This window comes from Equus asinus, chromosome 21 (genome assembly GCF_041296235.1).
Source record: "Equus asinus isolate D_3611 breed Donkey chromosome 21, EquAss-T2T_v2, whole genome shotgun sequence".
NCBI lineage: Eukaryota > Metazoa > Chordata > Mammalia > Perissodactyla > Equidae > Equus > Equus asinus.
This window is the reverse complement of record NC_091810.1, coordinates 51,057,147-51,077,008: the sequence shown is the minus strand read 5'-3', so window position 1 is coordinate 51,077,008 and position 19,862 is coordinate 51,057,147. Positions and strand designations below refer to the sequence as shown.

The window sequence follows — 19,862 nt, the reverse complement described above, 5'->3', positions numbered from 1 at the left end:
AAATCAATAGTTCAAGGAGACTTATGCAGCCCTTTGTTCATTGCAGCATTATTCACAATAGCCAAGAAGTGGAAGCAACCCAAGTGCCCATCAACTGATGAATGGATAAAGAAGATGTGGTATATATACACAATAGAATACTACTCAGCCATAAAAAAAGGACAAAATCGTCCCATTTGCGACAACATGGATGGACTTCAAGTGTATTACATTAAGCAAAATAAGCCAGACAGAGAAAGATAAACACTGTAGGATTTCACTCATATGCGGAAGATAAACTAGCACATGGACAAAGAGAACAGATTAGTGGTTACCAGAGGGGAAGGGGGGTTAGAAGGTGGGCACAAGGGGTAAAGGGACTCATTTACATGGTGACTGACAAATAATAATGTACAATTGAAATCTCACCATGTTATAAACTATTATGACTTCAATAAAAATTTTTTTAAATCTACCATCCAAGAATACTTTACCCAGTAAAGTTGTCCCTCAGAAATGAAGAAGTAAAGATTTTCCCAGACAAACAAAAGCTTAGAGAGTTCATCACCACTAGACCTGTCTTACAAGAAATGCTGAAAGGAGTTCTTCAAGCTGAACTGGAAAGATGTTAATTAGTAACATGAAAACAAATAAAAATACAAAACGCATTGGTAAAGCTAAGCACTCTGTCATATTCAGAATACTCTAATACTGTAATATGTTGTTTATCATATTGTTTACTGTAATATGTTGTTTGTGTTAATCACTTAATTCTAGTATAAAGGTTAAAGGACAAAAGTATTAAAAATCACTATAGTTACAATAAGTTGCTAATGATACACAATATAAAAAGATGTAAACTGTGACATCAAAAACATAAAATGGGGGGGTAAAAGCAAAGAGTTTTTGTATGCTATTGGAATTAAGTTATTAACTTAAAATAGACTGTTACAAGATGTTTTATGTAACCCTCATGCTAACCACAAAGCAAAAGACTACTGCAGATACATAAAAGATAAAGAAAAGGGAGTCAAAACATACCACTACAAAAAGTCATCAATTCACAAAGGAAGACAGCATGAAAGGGAGGAAAGAACAAAGGAACTATAAAACAGCCAGAAAACAATTAGTAAAGTGACATTAAGTTCCTACCTATCAATAATTACTTTAAATTTAAATGCATTAAATTGTCTAATCAAAAGGCAAAGAGTAGCTGAATGGATAAAACACAAGACACAATTATATGCTGCCCACAAAAGACTCACTTCAGCTTTAAGGACACAAAAAGACTCAAAGTAAAAGGGACAAAAAAAGATATCCCATGTAAATGAGAGCAGGGATAACTATACTTATATCAGACAAAACAGACTTTAAGTCAAAAACTTAAGAGACAAAAAAGGTCATTATATAATGACAAAGAGATGAATACATCAAGACACTGTAACAATTGTAAATATATATGTACCCAACATCAGAACACCTAAATATATTAAGTAAATACTAACAGATCTGAAGGGAGAAAATGACAATACAGTAATAGCAGGGGACTTCAACAACCCACTTTCAACAATGGATAGATCATCCAAACAAAAAATCAATAAGGAAACGCTGGACTTGAACTATACTTTAGATCAAATAGACCTAACCGACATACAGACAACATTTCAACCAAACAGCAGCAGAATAGACATTCTTCTCAAGCACACACAGAATATTCCCCAAGACAGATCACGTACGTGTTAGATCACAAAACAAAAATTAGCAAATTTACTAGGACTGAAATCATACTAAGTATCTTTTCTGACCACAGTGGTATGAAACTAGAAATCAATAACAAGAGGAAAACCAGAAAATTCACAAAGATGTGGAAATTAAACAACACACTCCTGAACAACCAATGAGTCAAAGAAGAAATTGAAAGAGAATTAAAAATGTCTTCAAACAAACGAAAACGGAAATACAACATATCAAAACTTCTAGGATGCAGCAAAAACAGTTCTAAGAAAAAAGTTTATAGTAATAAAGGCCTACATTTATTTGACTTGTGGTTTAATTTGTTTTGGGTTTTTTTGTTTGTTTTTCATCTTGCTTTTTTAATTTTTTTATTTTATTTTTTTTTTATTGAGTTATGGATAGGTTACAATCTTGTGAAATTTCAGTTGTACATTAATGTTTGTCAGTCATGTTGTAGGTGCACCACTTCACCCTTTGTGCCCACCCCCCACCCCACCTTTCCCCTGGTATCCACTAAACTGTTCTTAGTCCATAATTTTAAATTTCTCAAATGAGTGGAGTCATACACAGATTATCCTTCTCTCGCTGGCTTATTTCACTTAACATAATTCTCTCAAGGTCCATCCATGTTATTGCAAATGGAATGATTTTGTTCTGTTTTGCAGCTGAGTAGTATTCCATTGTATATACGTATCACATCTTCTTTATCCATTCGTCTGTTGCTGGACACTTAGGTTGCAATAAAGGCCTACATTTAGAAAAAAGAAAGAACTCAAACAGACTATCTAACTTTACACCTCAAAGAACTAGAAAAAAAAGAACTTAGCCAAAAGTTAGGAGACGGAAGGAAATAAAGATCAGAGTGGAAATAAACAAAACAGAGATTAAAAGACAACAGGAAGGCTCAAAGAAACCAAGAGCTGGATTTTTATTTATTTATTTATTTATTTATTTATTTATTTATTTATTTATTTATTTTTTAAAGAATGGTGATTTCTGCTGGTTGGAGCTTCCACATTCTTTTTTCCTTTTTTTAAAGAGTTTATTTTTCCGGAGCCGGCCCAGTGGCACAGCAGTTAAGTGCACACGTTCTGCTTTGGTGGTCCAGGTTCACCAGTTTGGATCCCAGGTGTAGACATGGTACCACATGGCAAGCTATGCTGTGGTAGGCATCCCACATATAGAGTAGAGGAGGATGGGCACAGATGTTGGCTCAGGGCCAGTCTTCCTCAGCAAAAAGAGGAGGATTGGCATCAGTTAGCTCAGGGCTAATCTTTCTCAAAAAAAAAAAATTTTATTTTTCCTTTTTCTCCCCAAGAGACCTGGTACATAGTTGTGTATTTTTAGTTGTGGGTCCTTCTAGTTGTGGCATGTGGGATGCCACCTCAGCACAGCTTGATGAGCGGTGCCATGTGTGCGCCCAGGATCCGAACCGACGAAACCCTGGGCCGCTGCAGCAGTGCACGTGAACCTAACCACTCGGCCACAGGGCCAGCCCTAATTTTTTTTTTTTTTTGAGGAAGATTAGCCCTGAGCTAACTGCTGCCAACCCTCCTCTTTTTGCTGAGGAAGACTGGCCCTGAGCTAACATCCGTGCCCAGCTTCCTTGACTTTATATGTGGGATGCCTGCCAGAGCATGGCTTTTGCCAAGTGGTGCCATGTCCACACCCAGGATCCGAACCAGCAAACCCTGTGCCGCTGAGAAGTGGAACGTGTGAACTTAACTGCTGCGCCACCAGGCTGGCCCCAGAGCTGGGTTTTTTTAAAAAGATGAACAATACTGACAACCCTACAACTAGACTCACCAAGGAAAAAAGAGAGAGGACTCTAATAAATAAAATCAGAAATGATAGGGCTGGCCCTGTGGCTGAGTGGTTAAGTTCGCACACTATGCTTCAGTGGACCAGGGTTTCACTGGTTGAGATCCTGCGCATACACCTAGCACTGCTCATCAAGCCATGCTAAAGTGGCATCCCATATAGCTCAACTAGAAGAACCTACAACTAGAATGTACAACTATGTACTGGGGGCATTTGGGGAGAAAGAAAAAAAAAAGAAGATTGGCAACAGATGTTAGCTCAGGTGCCGATCTTTGAGAAAAAACAGTCAGCTTTGCTGCAGTGGCAGTATCGTAACCAATGAGGTTTATCTGAGGCGCGATTACTGCTAAGTGAAAAAAAAGTCAATATGAATTATTTTTAAAGAAAGGAAGGAGGAGACATTATAACTGATACCACAGAAATACAAAGGATCATCAGAGACTACTATGAACAATTATATGCCAATAACTTTGACAATCTATAAGAAATGGATAAATTCCTAGAAACATACAACCTACCAAGACTGAATCATGAAGAAACAGAAAATCTGAACAGACTGATTACCAGTAAGGAGATTAAATCAGTAATCCAAAACCTTCCAAAAAGCAAAAGTCAAGGACCAGATGGCTTTACTGGAGAATTCTACCAAACTTATAAAGAAGAATTAATACGCAATCCTTCTCAAACTCTTCCAAAAAAAATGAAGAGGAGGGAACAGTTCTAAACTAATTTTACAAGGCCAGCATTACCCTGATACCAAAGTCCAACAAGGACACTACAAGAAAAGAAAATTACAGGCCAATATCTCTGATGAATACAGATGGAAAATACCTAAAAAAAAATAGCAAACTGAATCCAAGGGCATATTAAAAAGATCTTACACTACAATAAAGTTAGATTTATTCCTGGTGTGCAAAGATGCTTCGACATACACAAATCAATAAACATGATACACCACATTAACAGAATAAAGCATAAAAATTATATGATCATCCCAATAGATGTAGAAAAAGCATGTGACAAGATTCAACACTTTTCATGCTAAAAACTCTCAACAAATTGGATATAGAAAGACTGTACCTCAACATGATAAAGGTCATATATGAGAGGCTCACAGCTAACATCATACTCAATAATGAAAACTGAAAGCTTTTTCTCTAAGAGCAGGAACAAGACAAGGGTGCCCACTTTTGCCACTTCTACTCAATATAGTACTGGAAATCCCAGCCAGAGCAATTAGGTAAGAAAAAAAATATTCAAATTGGAAAGGAAGAAGTAAAACTGTCTACAGATAACTTGATTTTATGTTCTAAACTCCACCAAAAAACTGTTAGAACTAATAAATTCAGTAAAGTTGTAAAAGGATACAAAAATCACTATACAAAAATCAATCGTGTTTCTATATGCTAACAACAAACTATCAGAGAAAGAAATTAAGAAAACAACCCCATTTACAATAGCATCAAAAAGAATAAAATACTTAGCAATAAATTTAACCAAGGAGGTGAAAGACCTGCATACTGAAAACTGTAAGACATTGATGAAAGAAATTGAGGAAGACACAAATAAATGGAAAAATATCCTATGCTCACTGGTTAGAAGATTAATATTGTTAAAATATCCATACTACCCAAAGCAATCTACGGATTCAATGCAATTTGTATCAAAATTCAATTGGTATTTTTCACAAAAAACAGAAAAAAATATTCCTAGAATTCATATGAAACAAAAGACCCCAAACAGTCAAAGCAATCTTGAGAAAGAACAACAAAGCTAGAGGCATCATACTTTCTGATTTCAAACTACATTAAAAAGCTATAGTAATCAATAGTATGATACCAACATGAAAACAGACATATAACCAATGGAACAGAGTAGAGAGCCCAGATAGAAACCCACACATGCAGAGTCAACTAATCTTTGACAAGGGCACCAAGAATACACAATGGGGAAAAGACAGTCTCTTCAATATATGGTGTTGGGAAATCAGGATAACCACATGCAAAATAATGAAACTGGATCCTTATCCTTTACCACTCAAATGCATTAAAGACTTAAATGTAAGATCCCAAGTCATAAAAGTCCTAAAAGAAAACGCACAGGAAAAGCTCCTTGACATCGGTCTTGGCAATGATTTTTGGATATGACACCAAAAGCACAGGCAAAAAGAGAAAAAATAAACAAATAGTACTACATCAAATTAAAAAGCTTCTGCACAGCAAAGGAATCAATCAACAAAACGAAAAGGCAACCTACGGAACAGGAAAAAATATTTGCAAACCATATATTTGATAAGGAGTTAATATCCAAAACATATAAGGAAGTTATATTACTCACTGGCAAAAAAATAATAATAATTAAAAAATGGGCAAAGGATCTGAACAGACATTTTTCCAAAGAAGACATACGAACGTCCAACACGTACATGAAAAAGTGTTCAACATCACTAATCATAAGAGAAATGCAAATCAAAACCACAATAGAGATACCACCTCATACCTGTTAGGATGGCATTTATAAAAAAGACAACAGATAACACATGTTGGCAAGGACATGGAGAAAAGGGAACCCTTGTACATGGTTGGTGGGAATGTAAATTGGTACAGCCATTATGGAAAACAATAAAGAGGTTCCTCAAAAAATTTAAAACAGAACTACCATATGATCCAGCAATCCCACTTCTGGGTATATACCCAAGGAAACAAAATCATTATCTTGAAGAGATATCTGCACACCCATGTTCACTGCAGCATTATTCACAATAGCCAAGAAAGAACCTAACTGTCCATCAACAGATAAATGGGTAAGACAATGTAGTGTATACACACACACATATGTATGTTGTGTGTATATATATATACATATATACATACACAATGAAATATTATTCATCCATGAAAAATAAAGAAATCCTGCCATTTGCAACAACATAGAAGAACCGAGAGAACATGATGCTAAGAGAAATCAGCCAAAGAGAACAAGATAAATACTGTATAATCTCACTCATATGTGGAATCTTAAAAAACAAAACAAAACAAAAAAAAGTGTCAAACTCAGAGAAACAGAGAGTAGAATGGCTATTACCAGGGGCTAGAGGGTAGGGGAGATGGGGAGATGGCTGGTCAAAGGGTAGAAGCCTTCAGTTATAAGATGAATAAGCTCTGGGGGTCTAATGTACAGCATGGTGACTGGAGTGAATAATACTGTTGTACCTGAAATTCACTAAGAGAATACAAGCATACCTCAAAGATACTCCGGGTTCAGTTCCAACCACTACAATAAAGTGAACACCGCAATAAAACAAGTCAACAAACTTTGTGGTTTCCCAGTGCTTATAAAAGTTATGTTTACACTATACTGGAGTCTCTTAAGAGTGCAAGAGCATTATGTCTAAAAAAATATATACATATCTTAATTAAAAAATACTTTATTGTTAAAAAGTGTTACCCATAATCGGAGCCTTCAGGAGGTTGTAATGTTTTTGCTGGTTGAGGGTCTTGTAAAAAACACAGTATCTGCAAAGCACAATAAAACAAACTGCAAAAAAAGGAGGTATGCCTGTAGGCTGTAAGCATTCTCACTACATACAAAAAAGGTAACTATGTGAGGGGATGGACATGTTAATTAACCTGATTGTGGTAATCATTTCACAAAGTATATATATGTCAAATCATCATGTTGTATACTTTAAATATATATACAATTTTACTTGTCAATTATACTTCAATAAAGCCAAAAAAATTAAATAAAACAACTTTAATAAGAATAGACAGACATTTAGCAAATATTTATATACTGATTTACATTTAAAATACATATAGTAAGGGCCGGCCCCGTGGCTGAGTGGTAAAGTTCGCGCGCTCCGCTGCAGGCGGCCCAGGATTTCGTTGGTTCGAATCCTGGGCGCGGACATGGCACCGCTCATCAAGCCACGCTGAGGTGGCATCCCACATACCACAACTAGAGGGACCCACAACTAAGAATACACAACTATGTACCTGGGGGCTTTCGGGAGAAAAAGGAAAAAAATAAAATCTTAAAAAAAAAAAAATACATATAGTAAGATACAAACTTCAACTACATATTTACATCCTTCTCAACCTCAAAGCTAAAATTAAGGCCATACACACATCTAATTACGTACATTACAAGAATTCCCACTAAAGTCAGAGGCCAAATGAGGCTATGCACTTAACCACTATTTACTACTGTTGCGAAGATACCAGCTATCACAATTTAGGCAACAGAAAGAAAACACAGCTATACCACTGGAAAATAAAAGGTAATAAAATTATCAGTATTTGAAGAAGATATTATTATATATCTAGAAAATCCAAGAGAACCCATTGAAAACCTTTTACAGTTGATAAAACAATCAGGTAAGGTGGTGAAAATTAATATACAGAAATCAATGCCTTCACAGACATCATCAACAAGTAGGTAGAAGATATACTGTTTCAATAACCCCAAAAACAAACAAAGAAAAAAGATCTGAGAATAAACTTAACATGAAATGCCAAGAAATCTCTCAAACTCTGAGGGACATAAAAGAAGACCTGAACAAAGAGAAAGGCATGCAATCATCTTAGTGGGGAAGATATCGCCAAAATGTCACTCTTCCTACAGTAACCTAAAAATGTAACACAGTCCCAATAAAAACAAACAGGACTTTTTTCAACTAAACAAACTTATTTTAAAGTTCATACAGGAAAACAAAAATAGCCAGAAAAGTTCTGAAGATTAAAGGTAATGAATGAGAATTACTTTTACCAAATATCAAAACGATAAAGCCAGATGGGGGCTGGCCCCATGGCCGAGTGGTTAAGTTCGTGCGCTCCGCTGCAGGCGGCCCAGTGTTTCGTTGGTTCGAATCCTGGGCGCGGACATGGCACTGCTCATCAAACCACGTTGAGGCAGCGTCCCACATGCCACAACTAGAAAGACCCACAACGAAGAATATACAAGTATGTACTGGGGGGCTTTGGGGAGAAAAAGGAAAAAAAAATAAAATATTTAAAAAAAACGATAAAGCTGGAGTAATTAAAATGATGTGGTATTAACGCGTAAATACATGAATTGATGTATAGAATAGAAAGTCCAGAAATAGACCCAAATGTACCTGATATGTGGCAAAGTACATCATATGCAGTAAATGATAAAGAATATTTAAACAAGTGGGAGAAAGATGAATTGTTCAATAAAACGTGTTGCAACAAATGGGTGGCCATTTGGGAAGAAATTAAGTTGGACCCACACCTCACACCAAAATAAATTCCACATGGATAAAAGATTTAAAGGTAAAAAAAAAATGAAATATAAAATGTGCTTTAAGAAACCAGAAGATAATTTTCATATTCCTCTACTTCAGGGATCTTTCTAGGTATGACAGAGAACTCAGATGCCTTAAAAGGTCAATAAACATGACCTGAGTAAGAACCAAAATTTTTTCATGACAAAACCATCCTAAGTAAGATAAATAACAATATGGAAAAATATAACTGCCATTCATATGACTGACAAAGTGCTAATTCTTTCATATATAAACAATTTTTACAAAATCAATTTAAAAAATACCAAAGCCCAAAAGAAAACTGGGTAAAGAATACAAACAGCTTTTTCACAGAAAAGAGAAATGGCCTTTCAACCTTATTGCAACAAGAGAGAAACAAATTAAAACTATCCCTGATATAACATGAGCGTTCATTCTATTATTCTTTTAACTTTTCTGTAGGTTGAACTTAGAAGTTTGGGGGGGAAAATCTAAACAAATTATTTTTTCACCTATCAAATTGGCAAAGATGAAACTGTGTGGTACCACAGTGCTGGTGAGGGTGTGAACAAACAGGCACTGCCACACACAGCTGAGAAGCATACGCGGACAAAACCTCTATGGTGGTTTATCTAGTGAGAACTATCAAAATTACAAAAGCACATACTCACCAACCCAGCACTCCTGCCTCTGGTAAGTGATGGACAGATACATTTGGCCACACGTGGACTGATGCATATAGAAGGTTACTCGGTGTTGTCTGCACTAGCAAAATTTAAAACACCTTACACATCCATCAATAAAGCTCTGACTAACTTAAGGTACCTCCTGCCAATGGAATATTATCCAGTTGTAAAGACAATGAGAAAGCTCTTATGTATTGATAATGAACTATCACAGAGAAAAAAGCACGGAGTATAGGGTGCTACTTTCATGTAAAAGAAAAGACTCTTGTATTTGTATTAGGCACAGAGCACCCCTGAAGGGACACTCCAGAACTGGTAACACTGGCTGCCTCTGGGGAGAGGATCTGACGGCCATGGGCAAGAAAGAAGGGAAACTTTCTCATGTATACTCTGTCGTACCTTTTGAATTTTGTGCCACGTGAATGTATTACTGCACTGAAAAGCTAAAATTAAAACATGATGAATAAAGCTGCTCTGTGGAATAGCAGGCTCCTTGTCTTAAGTTTCTGTAACTGTGTATTTCCCCCCTGCCCTGTGTCCATTGTGCCTCTCGGCCTCCCCTAATTGACTAGTCCCGCTCGGGAGAAGGTCACAGCTGAATTGCCTTTGTGCTCCCTAGAGCATCCAGTACCTTGTTTGGTACACAGCGGAAAGTCGCTGTAAGTCTCTTCCCTGTGCTAAACTAGTCCACTGGTGCAAACAATTAATCTTCGGGGGAAAGAAAGTTTTCCTAAAAGCTGCTTTGCAAAGTGGACCAATGATCAGGACAGGAAATTCTGCTTCTCTAAGCATCAAAATTAGCCAAATAAGCTGGAAGAATTTTCAGCAGACCAAGTTAACAGTACTGAAAAAAGACAGGGATTTCAGTTAACGAATGAAAGCTGATTTCAGAGAAGTGGAGGCTTGAAAACACACATATTCACGGGGATGATTATTGCCACATTTAGAATAATTGTTGGGATGGCACAGCAACACTCATATTGAAGGAAGAGCAAATTAAATTAATTGGTTGCGATAGTCATCACAAATAACCATGTACATGATGCTCACCTTCATAACTGAATATCAACAAACTTACTAAAGATTTTCTTCCACAATGCCAGCTACCTACATTCTTATTCCCTCTTGATCTGGTCAGGAATGACTAACAAAGGGATTGAACTGACCACTGCTATGAATGTGGGCAAAGAATCTGTTTTAAAGCTAGAAACAACCTGGGAGTCCAATGGGGCAGGCCCTGTTTTCACAAGATAAGATCTTTGGCCCAGGGGAGGGTGCCCTCAGCCTCAGTCCCAGCAGGTGCAGGTAGGAACATGGCCAGAACCAGCCTCCTGCTCTCAGCCACACATGGTCACATCCAGGCCACAGAGGACGGATGCCCATTGCCTGGTTTCCTGACAGAAGTATGGTCTGCTGGAAAGTACGAGAGTTCTGGAGAGTTTACCCAAAGTGGAGGTGTGATGAGCCTCTACTTTATTACTATCTCAAAAGCTTTTAGGGGCCGGCCCCGTGGCCGAGTGGTTAAGCTCACACGCAGTGCTTCGGCAGCCCAGGGTTTCGCTGGTTCGGATCCTGGATGCAGACATGGCACCGCTCATCAGGCCATGTTGAGGTGGCATCCCACATGCCACAACCAGAAGGATCCAAAACTGAAAATACACAACTATACCAGGGGGCTTTGGGAGAAAAAGGAAAAATAAAATCTTTTGGGAAAAAAAAGCTTTTAATATGTCTCTTGGGAGATGGTTCCATTCCAAACACAAAACGTGCAAAAAGGGCTGTTCGTGAGAGGAAGAATGGCAAAGAAGAGAGTAAAGAGATGAGGTTCACCTGGGGCCCTTCTCCCTGGGACCATCTTTTCAACAAATAGCGCTAATAAAACTGGACTGCCACATACGAAAGAGTTAAGTTGGACCCTTACCTTGTACTATACACAAAAAGTAACTCAAAACGGATTGCAGACCCAAATGAAGAGTTAAAACTATAAAATTCTTAAAAGATAACATCGGGGGAAAGTTTCATTATATTAGATTCGGCAAGGATTTCTTGAATATGACACCAAAAGCAGAGGCAACAAAAGAAATAGAAAGAATCCTAAAATTCATATGAGGCAAAAAAGAGCTAAGAATATACAATGGAGAAAGGAAAGTGTCTTCAATAAATGGTGCTGGGAAAGAGGGACAGCCACATGCAAAAGAATGAAAGTAGACCATAATCTTTCGCCATACACAAAAGTTAACTCAAAATGGATCACAGACTTGAAGGTAAGACGTGAAACCATAAAACTCACAGAAGAAATTATAGGCGGTACACTCTCTGACATTGGTCTTAGAAGGATCTTTTCAAATACCAAGTCTACTCAAGCAAGGGAAACAAAAGAAAAAATAAACAAGTGGGACTACATCAGGCTAAAGAGCTTCTGCAAGGCAAAGGAAATCAGGAATAAAACAAAAAGACAACCCACCAACTGAGAGAAAATATTTGCAATCATATATCCAACAAGGGGTTAATCTCCAAAGTACATAAAGAACTCACACAACTCAACAACAACAAAAAAAAAACTCAATCAAAAAACAAGGAGAGGATACGAACAGACATTCTTCCAAAGATATACAGATGGCCAGTAGGCACATGAAAAGATGTTCAACATCACTAATCATCAGGGAAATGCAAATCAAAACTACACTAAGATTATCACCTTATACCTGTTAGAATGGCTATAAACACCAAGACAAAAAATAACATTCTGGAGAGGATGTGGAGGAAATGGAACCCTCACACGCTGCTGGTGGGAATGCAAACTGGTGCAGCCACTATGGAAAACAGTATGAAGATTTCTCAAAAAGTTAAAAATAGAAACACCATATAATCCAGCTATCCCACTACTGGGTATTTATCCAAACAACTTGAAATCAATAGTTCAAGGAGACTTACGCACCCCTTTGTTCATTGCAGCATTATTCACAATAGCCAAGAAGTGAAAGCAACCCAAGTGCCCATCGACTGATGAATGGATAAAGAAGATGTGACATATATATACAACGGAATACTACTCAGCCATAAAAGAAAGACAAAATCGCCCCATTCACGACAACATGGATGGACCTTGGGGGTATTACGTTAAGTGAAATAAGCCAGATAGAGAAAGACAAACACCATAAGATTTCGCTCATATGTGGAAGACAAACTAACACATGAACAAAGAGAACAGATTAGTGGTTACCAGAGGGGAAGGGGGTTGGGAGGTAGGCATAAGGGGTAAACGGGCATGTTTATATGGTGACTGACAAACAATAACGTTCAACTGGAATTTCATGATGTTATAAATTATTAAGACCTGAATAAAATACAGCAATAAAAAAGTAAATAAATAAACCACTACAATGAGATACTACCTCACATCCATTAAGATAACTACTATCAAAAAGACAAAGGGGCCAGCCCTGTGGCTCAGCGGTTAAGTTTGCACATTCCACTTCAATGGCCCAGGGGTTCGCCAGTTCGGATCCTGGGTGCAGACCTAGTACTGCTCACCAAGCCATGCTGTGGCAGGCATCCCACATACAAAGTAGAGGAAGATGGACACAGATGTTAGCTCAGGGCCAATCTTCCTCAGCAAAAGAAGAGAAGGATTGGTGGTAGATGTTAGCTCAGGGCTAATCTTCCTTGGAAAAATAAAGAAAAAAAGAAAAGAACAAGTGTTGGCAAGGACATGGAGAAATTGGAATGCTTGTGCATTGCTGGTGAGAAGTTAAAATGGCACAGCCTCTGTGGAAAACAGTATGGTGGTTCCTAAAAAGTTATTCATAGAATTACCATATGATGTAGCAATTCCACTTCTCTATTTACCCAAAAGAATTGAAAACAGAGACTCAAACAAATACTTGTACACCCATGTTCATAACAGCATTATTCACAATAGTCAGAAGGTGGAAACAACCCAAATGTCCATGAATGGATGAATGGATAAACGAATTTGGTATATTATACCATGGAATATTATCCAGCCTTAAAAGGAAGGAAATTCTGACACATGTATCTACCATAATAAAAAAATTGAACAGCAAAAGAAAGAACGAGTACACAGGAAGGCACAGGGGAAGGCAGGACTCAGAGAGATTCAACTATACAAAAAAAATAAAAGGAACATGGAGAAAAAGGAAGCCTCATACACTGCTGATAGGAATGTGAACTGGGGCAGTCACTGCAGAAAACAGTATGGAGATTTCTCAAAAATTAAAAATAGAAATACCATATGATCCAGCTATTCCACTACTGGGTATTTATCCAAAGAACTAAAAACACTAATTCGAAAAGATATACGCACCTCTAATGTTCACTGCAGCATTATTCACAATATCAGTGCAACATAAGTGCCCATCAACGGATGAATGTATAAAGATGATGTGGTATATACACACAACTGAATATTACACAGCCATAAAGAAAGATGAAATCTTGCCATTTTTGACATCATGGACAAACCTTGAGGGTACTATGCTAAGCAAAATAAGTCAGCCGGAGAAAGACAATTACCACATGACTTTACTCATATGTGGAAGATAAACAAATACACAGACACACAGAACAGATTGGTGGTTACAGAGGGGAACGGGACAGGGGAAGGACAAAAGGAGTAAAGGGGCACATGTGTATGGTGATAGATGGCAACCACTTTTGGTGGTGAGCATGATGCAGTCTATACATAAGTCAAAATATAACGATATGCACCTGAAATTTACATAATGCTATAAACCAATATGACTTTGATTTAAAAAAAGGAAATAAGGCTAAGAACAAAGATTTGGCTATAAGTATATAATCATAGTAATGTTTAGAATACGGATGAAATGTGCTATATATTTTACAGTAAAATCTGAGACAAAGAGCAAAATATCTAGCCATTAAAAACAATGTTATAAGCCAGAAGGAAGGTTAATATAGAAAGAACAAGCAAAAGGATTCTGAATACAAGCTGGACTCTGAGCTCCCTAGTGGCCAAGGCAAAGAGGGAAACATTACTGATACAGTTCACAGTATACTTTAGACAAAATCAAACAGTGGCTCAAAAGAGAGGCACTGGACCTGAAGGGAATTTCTAATTGGCCTCACAGATTTTCTTGGAGACTTTTTGTATAGATTTCAATGCAAGCTGATGGGGCCATGCAAAGCTAAATTTAGTAAAGAGTAACCGGAAGAGCGGCCAGAATTGGTCCAGCTTCACCCAAAGACAAAATACTGCCTAGAATGGGTGCATTGAAGCACCATCCAGTACAGGCCCATGGATGTTCCTTCTCACAGTTGAGCTTGGGATGGCTTTGGGAGGTCAAGAACTCAAGATCATCCTTCCTGACAAGAATATGATATACAATATTCTCCGCTCCCTGCTAAAGACAGGTCTTGATGTTTTTAACAGTCACTGTCACTGGGGTGACAAATCCAAATGAACGTCAAACCCAGCCAGGGCTCAACCCAGAGAGAAGAGACCTAGTCACCCCAGGGAGCTGAGGTGGCATAAACATGAGCTGGTAGAGGGAAGAAGGGTTAGGAGGGCCAGCTTAAGGCAGATCATGAGAGTTGGGAGAGTTACTAAAGATTGCTGGAGAGACTGTGACTGGAGACTTTCTGAGTGCTAGTTCAGTTTTCTGAAAGGTGCAACCCAAGCCCACAGCCAAATGCAGCAAGGTGGATTGGATGAGGCTGCGCAAAGGAGAAAGTTATTGGAAAACATAAAAATAAGTGAGATTTTATGTTTTAAAAAACCAAACATAGGGGCCAGCTCAGTGGTACAGAGGTTAAGTTCACAGGTTCCACTTCAGCGGCACAAGGTTTGCCAGTTCGGATCCTGGGAGTGGACCTACACACCGCTTGTCAACCCCTGCTGTGGCAGGTGTCTCACATACAAAAAAAATAGAGGAAGATGGGCATGGATGTTAGCTCGGGGCCAATCTTTCTCAGCAAAAAGAGGAGGGGTGGCGGCAGATGTCAGGTCAGGACTAATCTTCCTCAAAAAAAAAAAAACCACCAAAAATGTTGTACAACAGTTTTTTACATGAAAGATGGTCACACAATAACATAGAAAATGGATACAAAAAGGTATGATCCCATTATATATACGGAGAGAGAAGAGAATGAGCAAGAAGCCTAAGAAGCCAGCTAGTGGTTACCACCAGGATGAGAGACTATTTAAACTATTAGAAACTATTTAATACATACATGTGTATGTATGTGTGTGCTTGCTAATTAATTTTTCTTAACTGAGGATGACTTGTATTAAAAAAAAAAAACCAACTCAGGGCCAGCCCAGTGGCACAGTGATTAAGTTCACATGTTCCTCTTTGGCAGCCCTGGGTTTGCAGGTTCAAATCCCAGGCAGGGACCTACACATCACTCGTCAAGTCATGCTGTGCCGGCATCCCATAAACAAAAAATAGAAGACGACTGGCAACAGATGTTAGCTCAGTGCCAATCTTCCTCACTGAAAAGAAAAAAACCTAAAGTATAAGACTGACTGATGCTGATGGGATTCTGCACAAAACATATAAACACTGGCATCGTGCTCTGGTTTTAGGTGCCTAAGTATGGAGCCATGGCTCTCAAAGTATGGCTCCCCAGGCCAGCGGTATCTGCACCTGGTAACTTGTTTGAAAGTCAAATTCCAGGGCCTACCTCTGACCTACAGAATCAGCAACTCCAGTAAAACAAGCCCTCCAGGTGATTTTAATTTACACTAAAGTTTGAGAACCACTACTATGAAGTAATGATATCTCACCTAGATAAAAATAGCTTCCCTAGTTAGGAAAATATATTTCTTGCTCAAAACCCATTCTGTTATTCTAACCTACTTCCTGAACAAATACTAATCAATGGAATAGTAAAATGATAAGCTGGAAGGTGACAAGATATTTTTCAAATTAGGTAGAATTCTGAAACTGCTCATTTTGAGATAATGTACCAACCACTGCAGTGGAATGAACTAAAAAAAAAAAATCAAATCTAGCTTGTAAAAAGTGATAAGGAGGGGCTGGCCCCATGGCCGAGTGGTTAAGTTCGCACACTCCGCTTCAGCGGTCCAGGGTTTCGCTGGTTCAGATCCTGGGCGCGGACATGGCACCGCTCATCAGGCCATGCTGAGGCGGCATCCCACATGCCACAACTAGATGGACCCATAACTAAAATATACAACTATGTACCGGGGAGACTTGGGGAGAAAAAAACAGGGAAAAAAAAAAAAGATTGGCAATAGTTGATAGCTCAGGCGCCAATCTTTTAAAAAAAAATGATAAGGAATCAAAACAGTTGAAATTTCAACATTTAGATGTCTTGAAAATACTCTAAAGTTGGGGAATGGCACAAATACAATTATTACAACTACCATATTTGTGTAGTCTGACTTCCAACTGAAATTAACGTCTTTAAAATAGAAGAGGTTCAATAAAATTTAACTTCTAAAAGGCTATATCAGTCACTATAGCTTCAAACTTAAGCTCAGTGCTATATCTGTGACATGAAGACTGTAGAAATGTCAGATCCTCTTTCCTACTCGTGACTGCAATTTTTTAAATAATTTATAACTGGTTATTAATATGAAATGCCATTCTTTCTGATTATGTGGAATTACAGTGAACTTCACTAGACTTTCAACTCAGGAACAAATGGTTAGCACAATGCCTTACACAACTTACGCATTCAGAAACCACTAAATATCAAATAACCAGTGGTTACCAAATGTTTTTCATTATGAATCCCCAACAACAAAAATCTGAGTATACATCCCCAATATATGCATATTTATGTATAAATTATATATGTACTACTGTGATAATATAGTGCACATTATAAACTACATAATAAAAATGAAGTAAGGCTGAAATAAACACGAAGGTCAGTTTTAATTTTTTTTCCCCCGAGACCCACATGCACCCTTGATGCTTGCACCCTCCCCTCTTGGACTCCACTGCAAAGCTGATGTATGCAACCCTGCAACTACTCTCCAGCAGTGCCCCTGACCACTCAGGTGGAAGCTGTCAAATGCAGTGGCCAAACTGCTGTCTCCTTCCTGAGTTCCATCACCAAGTCCACGACACAGGCTCCTCCCTTCACCTCTATCACCTTCTTCTGTTACCTCTCACCTGGCAATGCGCAACGCAGACGACCCGTGAAGCCAGCAAATACAAGAACAGCACAAAGCATGGACTCTGTTGTCAGACAAACCTGGGTTTACGCCTGGGCTCTGCCTCTAACTCACTAGGTGACCCAGGGCCAGTCAGATAACATCTCTAAAACTCACCAGTAAAGGGGGTGATAACAGTATCATCTTGCCTGGTCATTACGATGATGAAGTGAGATAAGCTATTATTACAGCACCTAGCACAGGACCTAGACAGCACAAGTGCTCAACAAATATTCTACCCAGAATTATTACTTCAGGTGGCAAAAGAAGTCCCCTGGACTTTGAGTCATCAGCCAACTCAGGAAGGGACCAAGTTACAGTGGAAGTAGCTCAGGTGGTACAGTCAGGCACATCTGGTGTAAAGGCCTGATCCACCACTTCTAAGCTGGGCAATCCTGAGAACCTAGTTTCTCCATGAGGGGCAGTCTTCTCACCTGTTCCTTGTGAGTGATGACACAAACCATATATGTAGCACCCGTCAGAGCCAGTAAAACTACCACTAGTGGCCAGCAAATGGCCACCAAAGCGAGGGTAAGCAAAGAGCACATAAAGCCAAGTGTCATTCCAGGGTCCTTGGGACACAGTCACGTGCATGGCTAGATACTAAGAGAGTAAGCATCCCTAAAGTCTACTGCCAAGTGTTAATAAATGCATGTGTACTGAACTCCACAGGTACGGTCTGCTGCCCACTAGACGGTGTTCTTGCTCATATATGACCTCAGGCAAGGCACAATATTTATGCCTCCATTTTCTACTCATAAACTAGGAGTAGACTTTTGACCCACCTCACAACAGCAAACTAATCTAGATGATTGGGGTGGGGGTGATTATAAAGAACACAGAGACCTCTGGAGAGGGGTTGTTTCTGCCACAACAGCAAAAGAAAAGAGAGCTCTCAAACACCAAATTAGTTCATAATAAATGAAAAGTAATTCTTTCAATTTCAAGCTATTACCAAAAAAATTAATATGGAAATATATTTATACATATTTTGTGTTTTTTAAATCATGGGCCCAGTGGGAATGCTGCCAATGTGTAAAACACCTAACACCTAAACTATATGTCCTCTTCACAAGAATTATTACAAAATCCTCAGAAAGAGTTTAGTCACACAGCTCTGTCACCATAGAACGTGGGGCGGTAGGTGGCCCAAACTCGGGGGAATTAGTTCCCCCACAGGGACTCAGTGCCCCCTTCAGCCAAGAGCATTTCCACCTGGACCCCTTTCTGCGATTCAGTCTGGATCCAGGGCTCCCTGCAACTAATGCTATCGTGACATTATAATCCTGTACGATATACTAAGGTAATACACCCACCCAGAAGTAAACAGAGACAACACGAGTGAGCAAAGTAAGGGTTTGAGCAAAAGAGAAAAGTAGAAACCAAACAAAACCCAAAGAAGCTATGCGTTGCCTCTCAATTAGATCTTCCCTAAGAGGCAGGAGCGGACAGCATGTTCTCGCCCGCACCCTGGAAAACCCAGACAGCCCAAAAGCAGGTTCTAGAACCGACAGCTTCCCAGGTGACGGCGGGGCCAGTGGGCATAACGGCGCGGCCCCCTCTCCAAGCAGAGGTCACCCCGGGCCAGGGGTGGGCGCGCGGTGGGGGTGGGGACGCGGCGGCCTGGTCCCGTCTCCGGGCTGCCGTCTCCGTCTCCGGCCCAGCCCGGCCCATGCGGCTGCTGGACAGCGCCCACGCCTGCGCGCCCGCGCCCCCGGCGGCCCCCATGCCGGAACTCCCAGGCCGCGCGGCAGGAGGCCCGAGACCGGATCCGCGGCGGTACCTGTGGCAGCAGCAGCAGCTCCCAGGCTCCGGCGGCGGCGGCACGGCGCGGCGTGCGCGCTCCCGGGCCGCAGTCCGGTGCGTGGCGCCCGCCCCCTCTCTCCTGGACGCCCGGCGCCCGCGCAGCTCTCCACCCCTTCACCTCTCACCTCCTACCTTTCCCCTCCCACCCCCACCGCCGTCCGCACGTGCTCCCAGCGGCGCGCGCATGCGTAGTCGAGCCCCGCCCGGGCTCGCGTTTGCCCCCTGTCGGAAGCCAGTCACACAACCCTAGGGGAGGAAAAGGCGGCGGTGCAGGGCAGAGCCGGGCGGCCGAGGCGGGGCGTGAAGACGCGATAGGGCCCTAAGGACCGCACCAGGGCTTTTGACCACGGGTTCCGGATAATTATCAAGAACATGCACAAGATTCTCATGTTCC

General features: G+C 39.8%; 1 protein-coding gene and 1 pseudogene across 6 annotated transcripts in view; one reads left to right on the top strand and one right to left on the bottom strand.

Annotated features, from left to right (window-relative positions):
• The window catches only part of SCAP (SREBF chaperone), an 80,512-nt gene extending 60,854 nt beyond the window's left edge, over positions 1 to 19,658 (bottom strand). For 2 of the 6 annotated variants that reach the window (XM_014828823.3, XM_014828824.3), the window contains exon 1: positions 19,446 to 19,658. The gene's annotated coding sequence lies outside the window, so the exon portion shown is untranslated. Of the gene's footprint in view, positions 1 to 18,096; positions 18,195 to 19,445 lie in introns of those variants that run through there. The other 4 variants (XM_070493416.1, XM_070493417.1, XM_070493419.1 and 1 more) reach the window with 3 other exon arrangements.
• LOC123279726 (U4 spliceosomal RNA) lies at positions 3,823 to 3,903 on the top strand (annotated as a pseudogene).
• Positions 19,659 to 19,862: the final 204 nt, after the last annotated feature.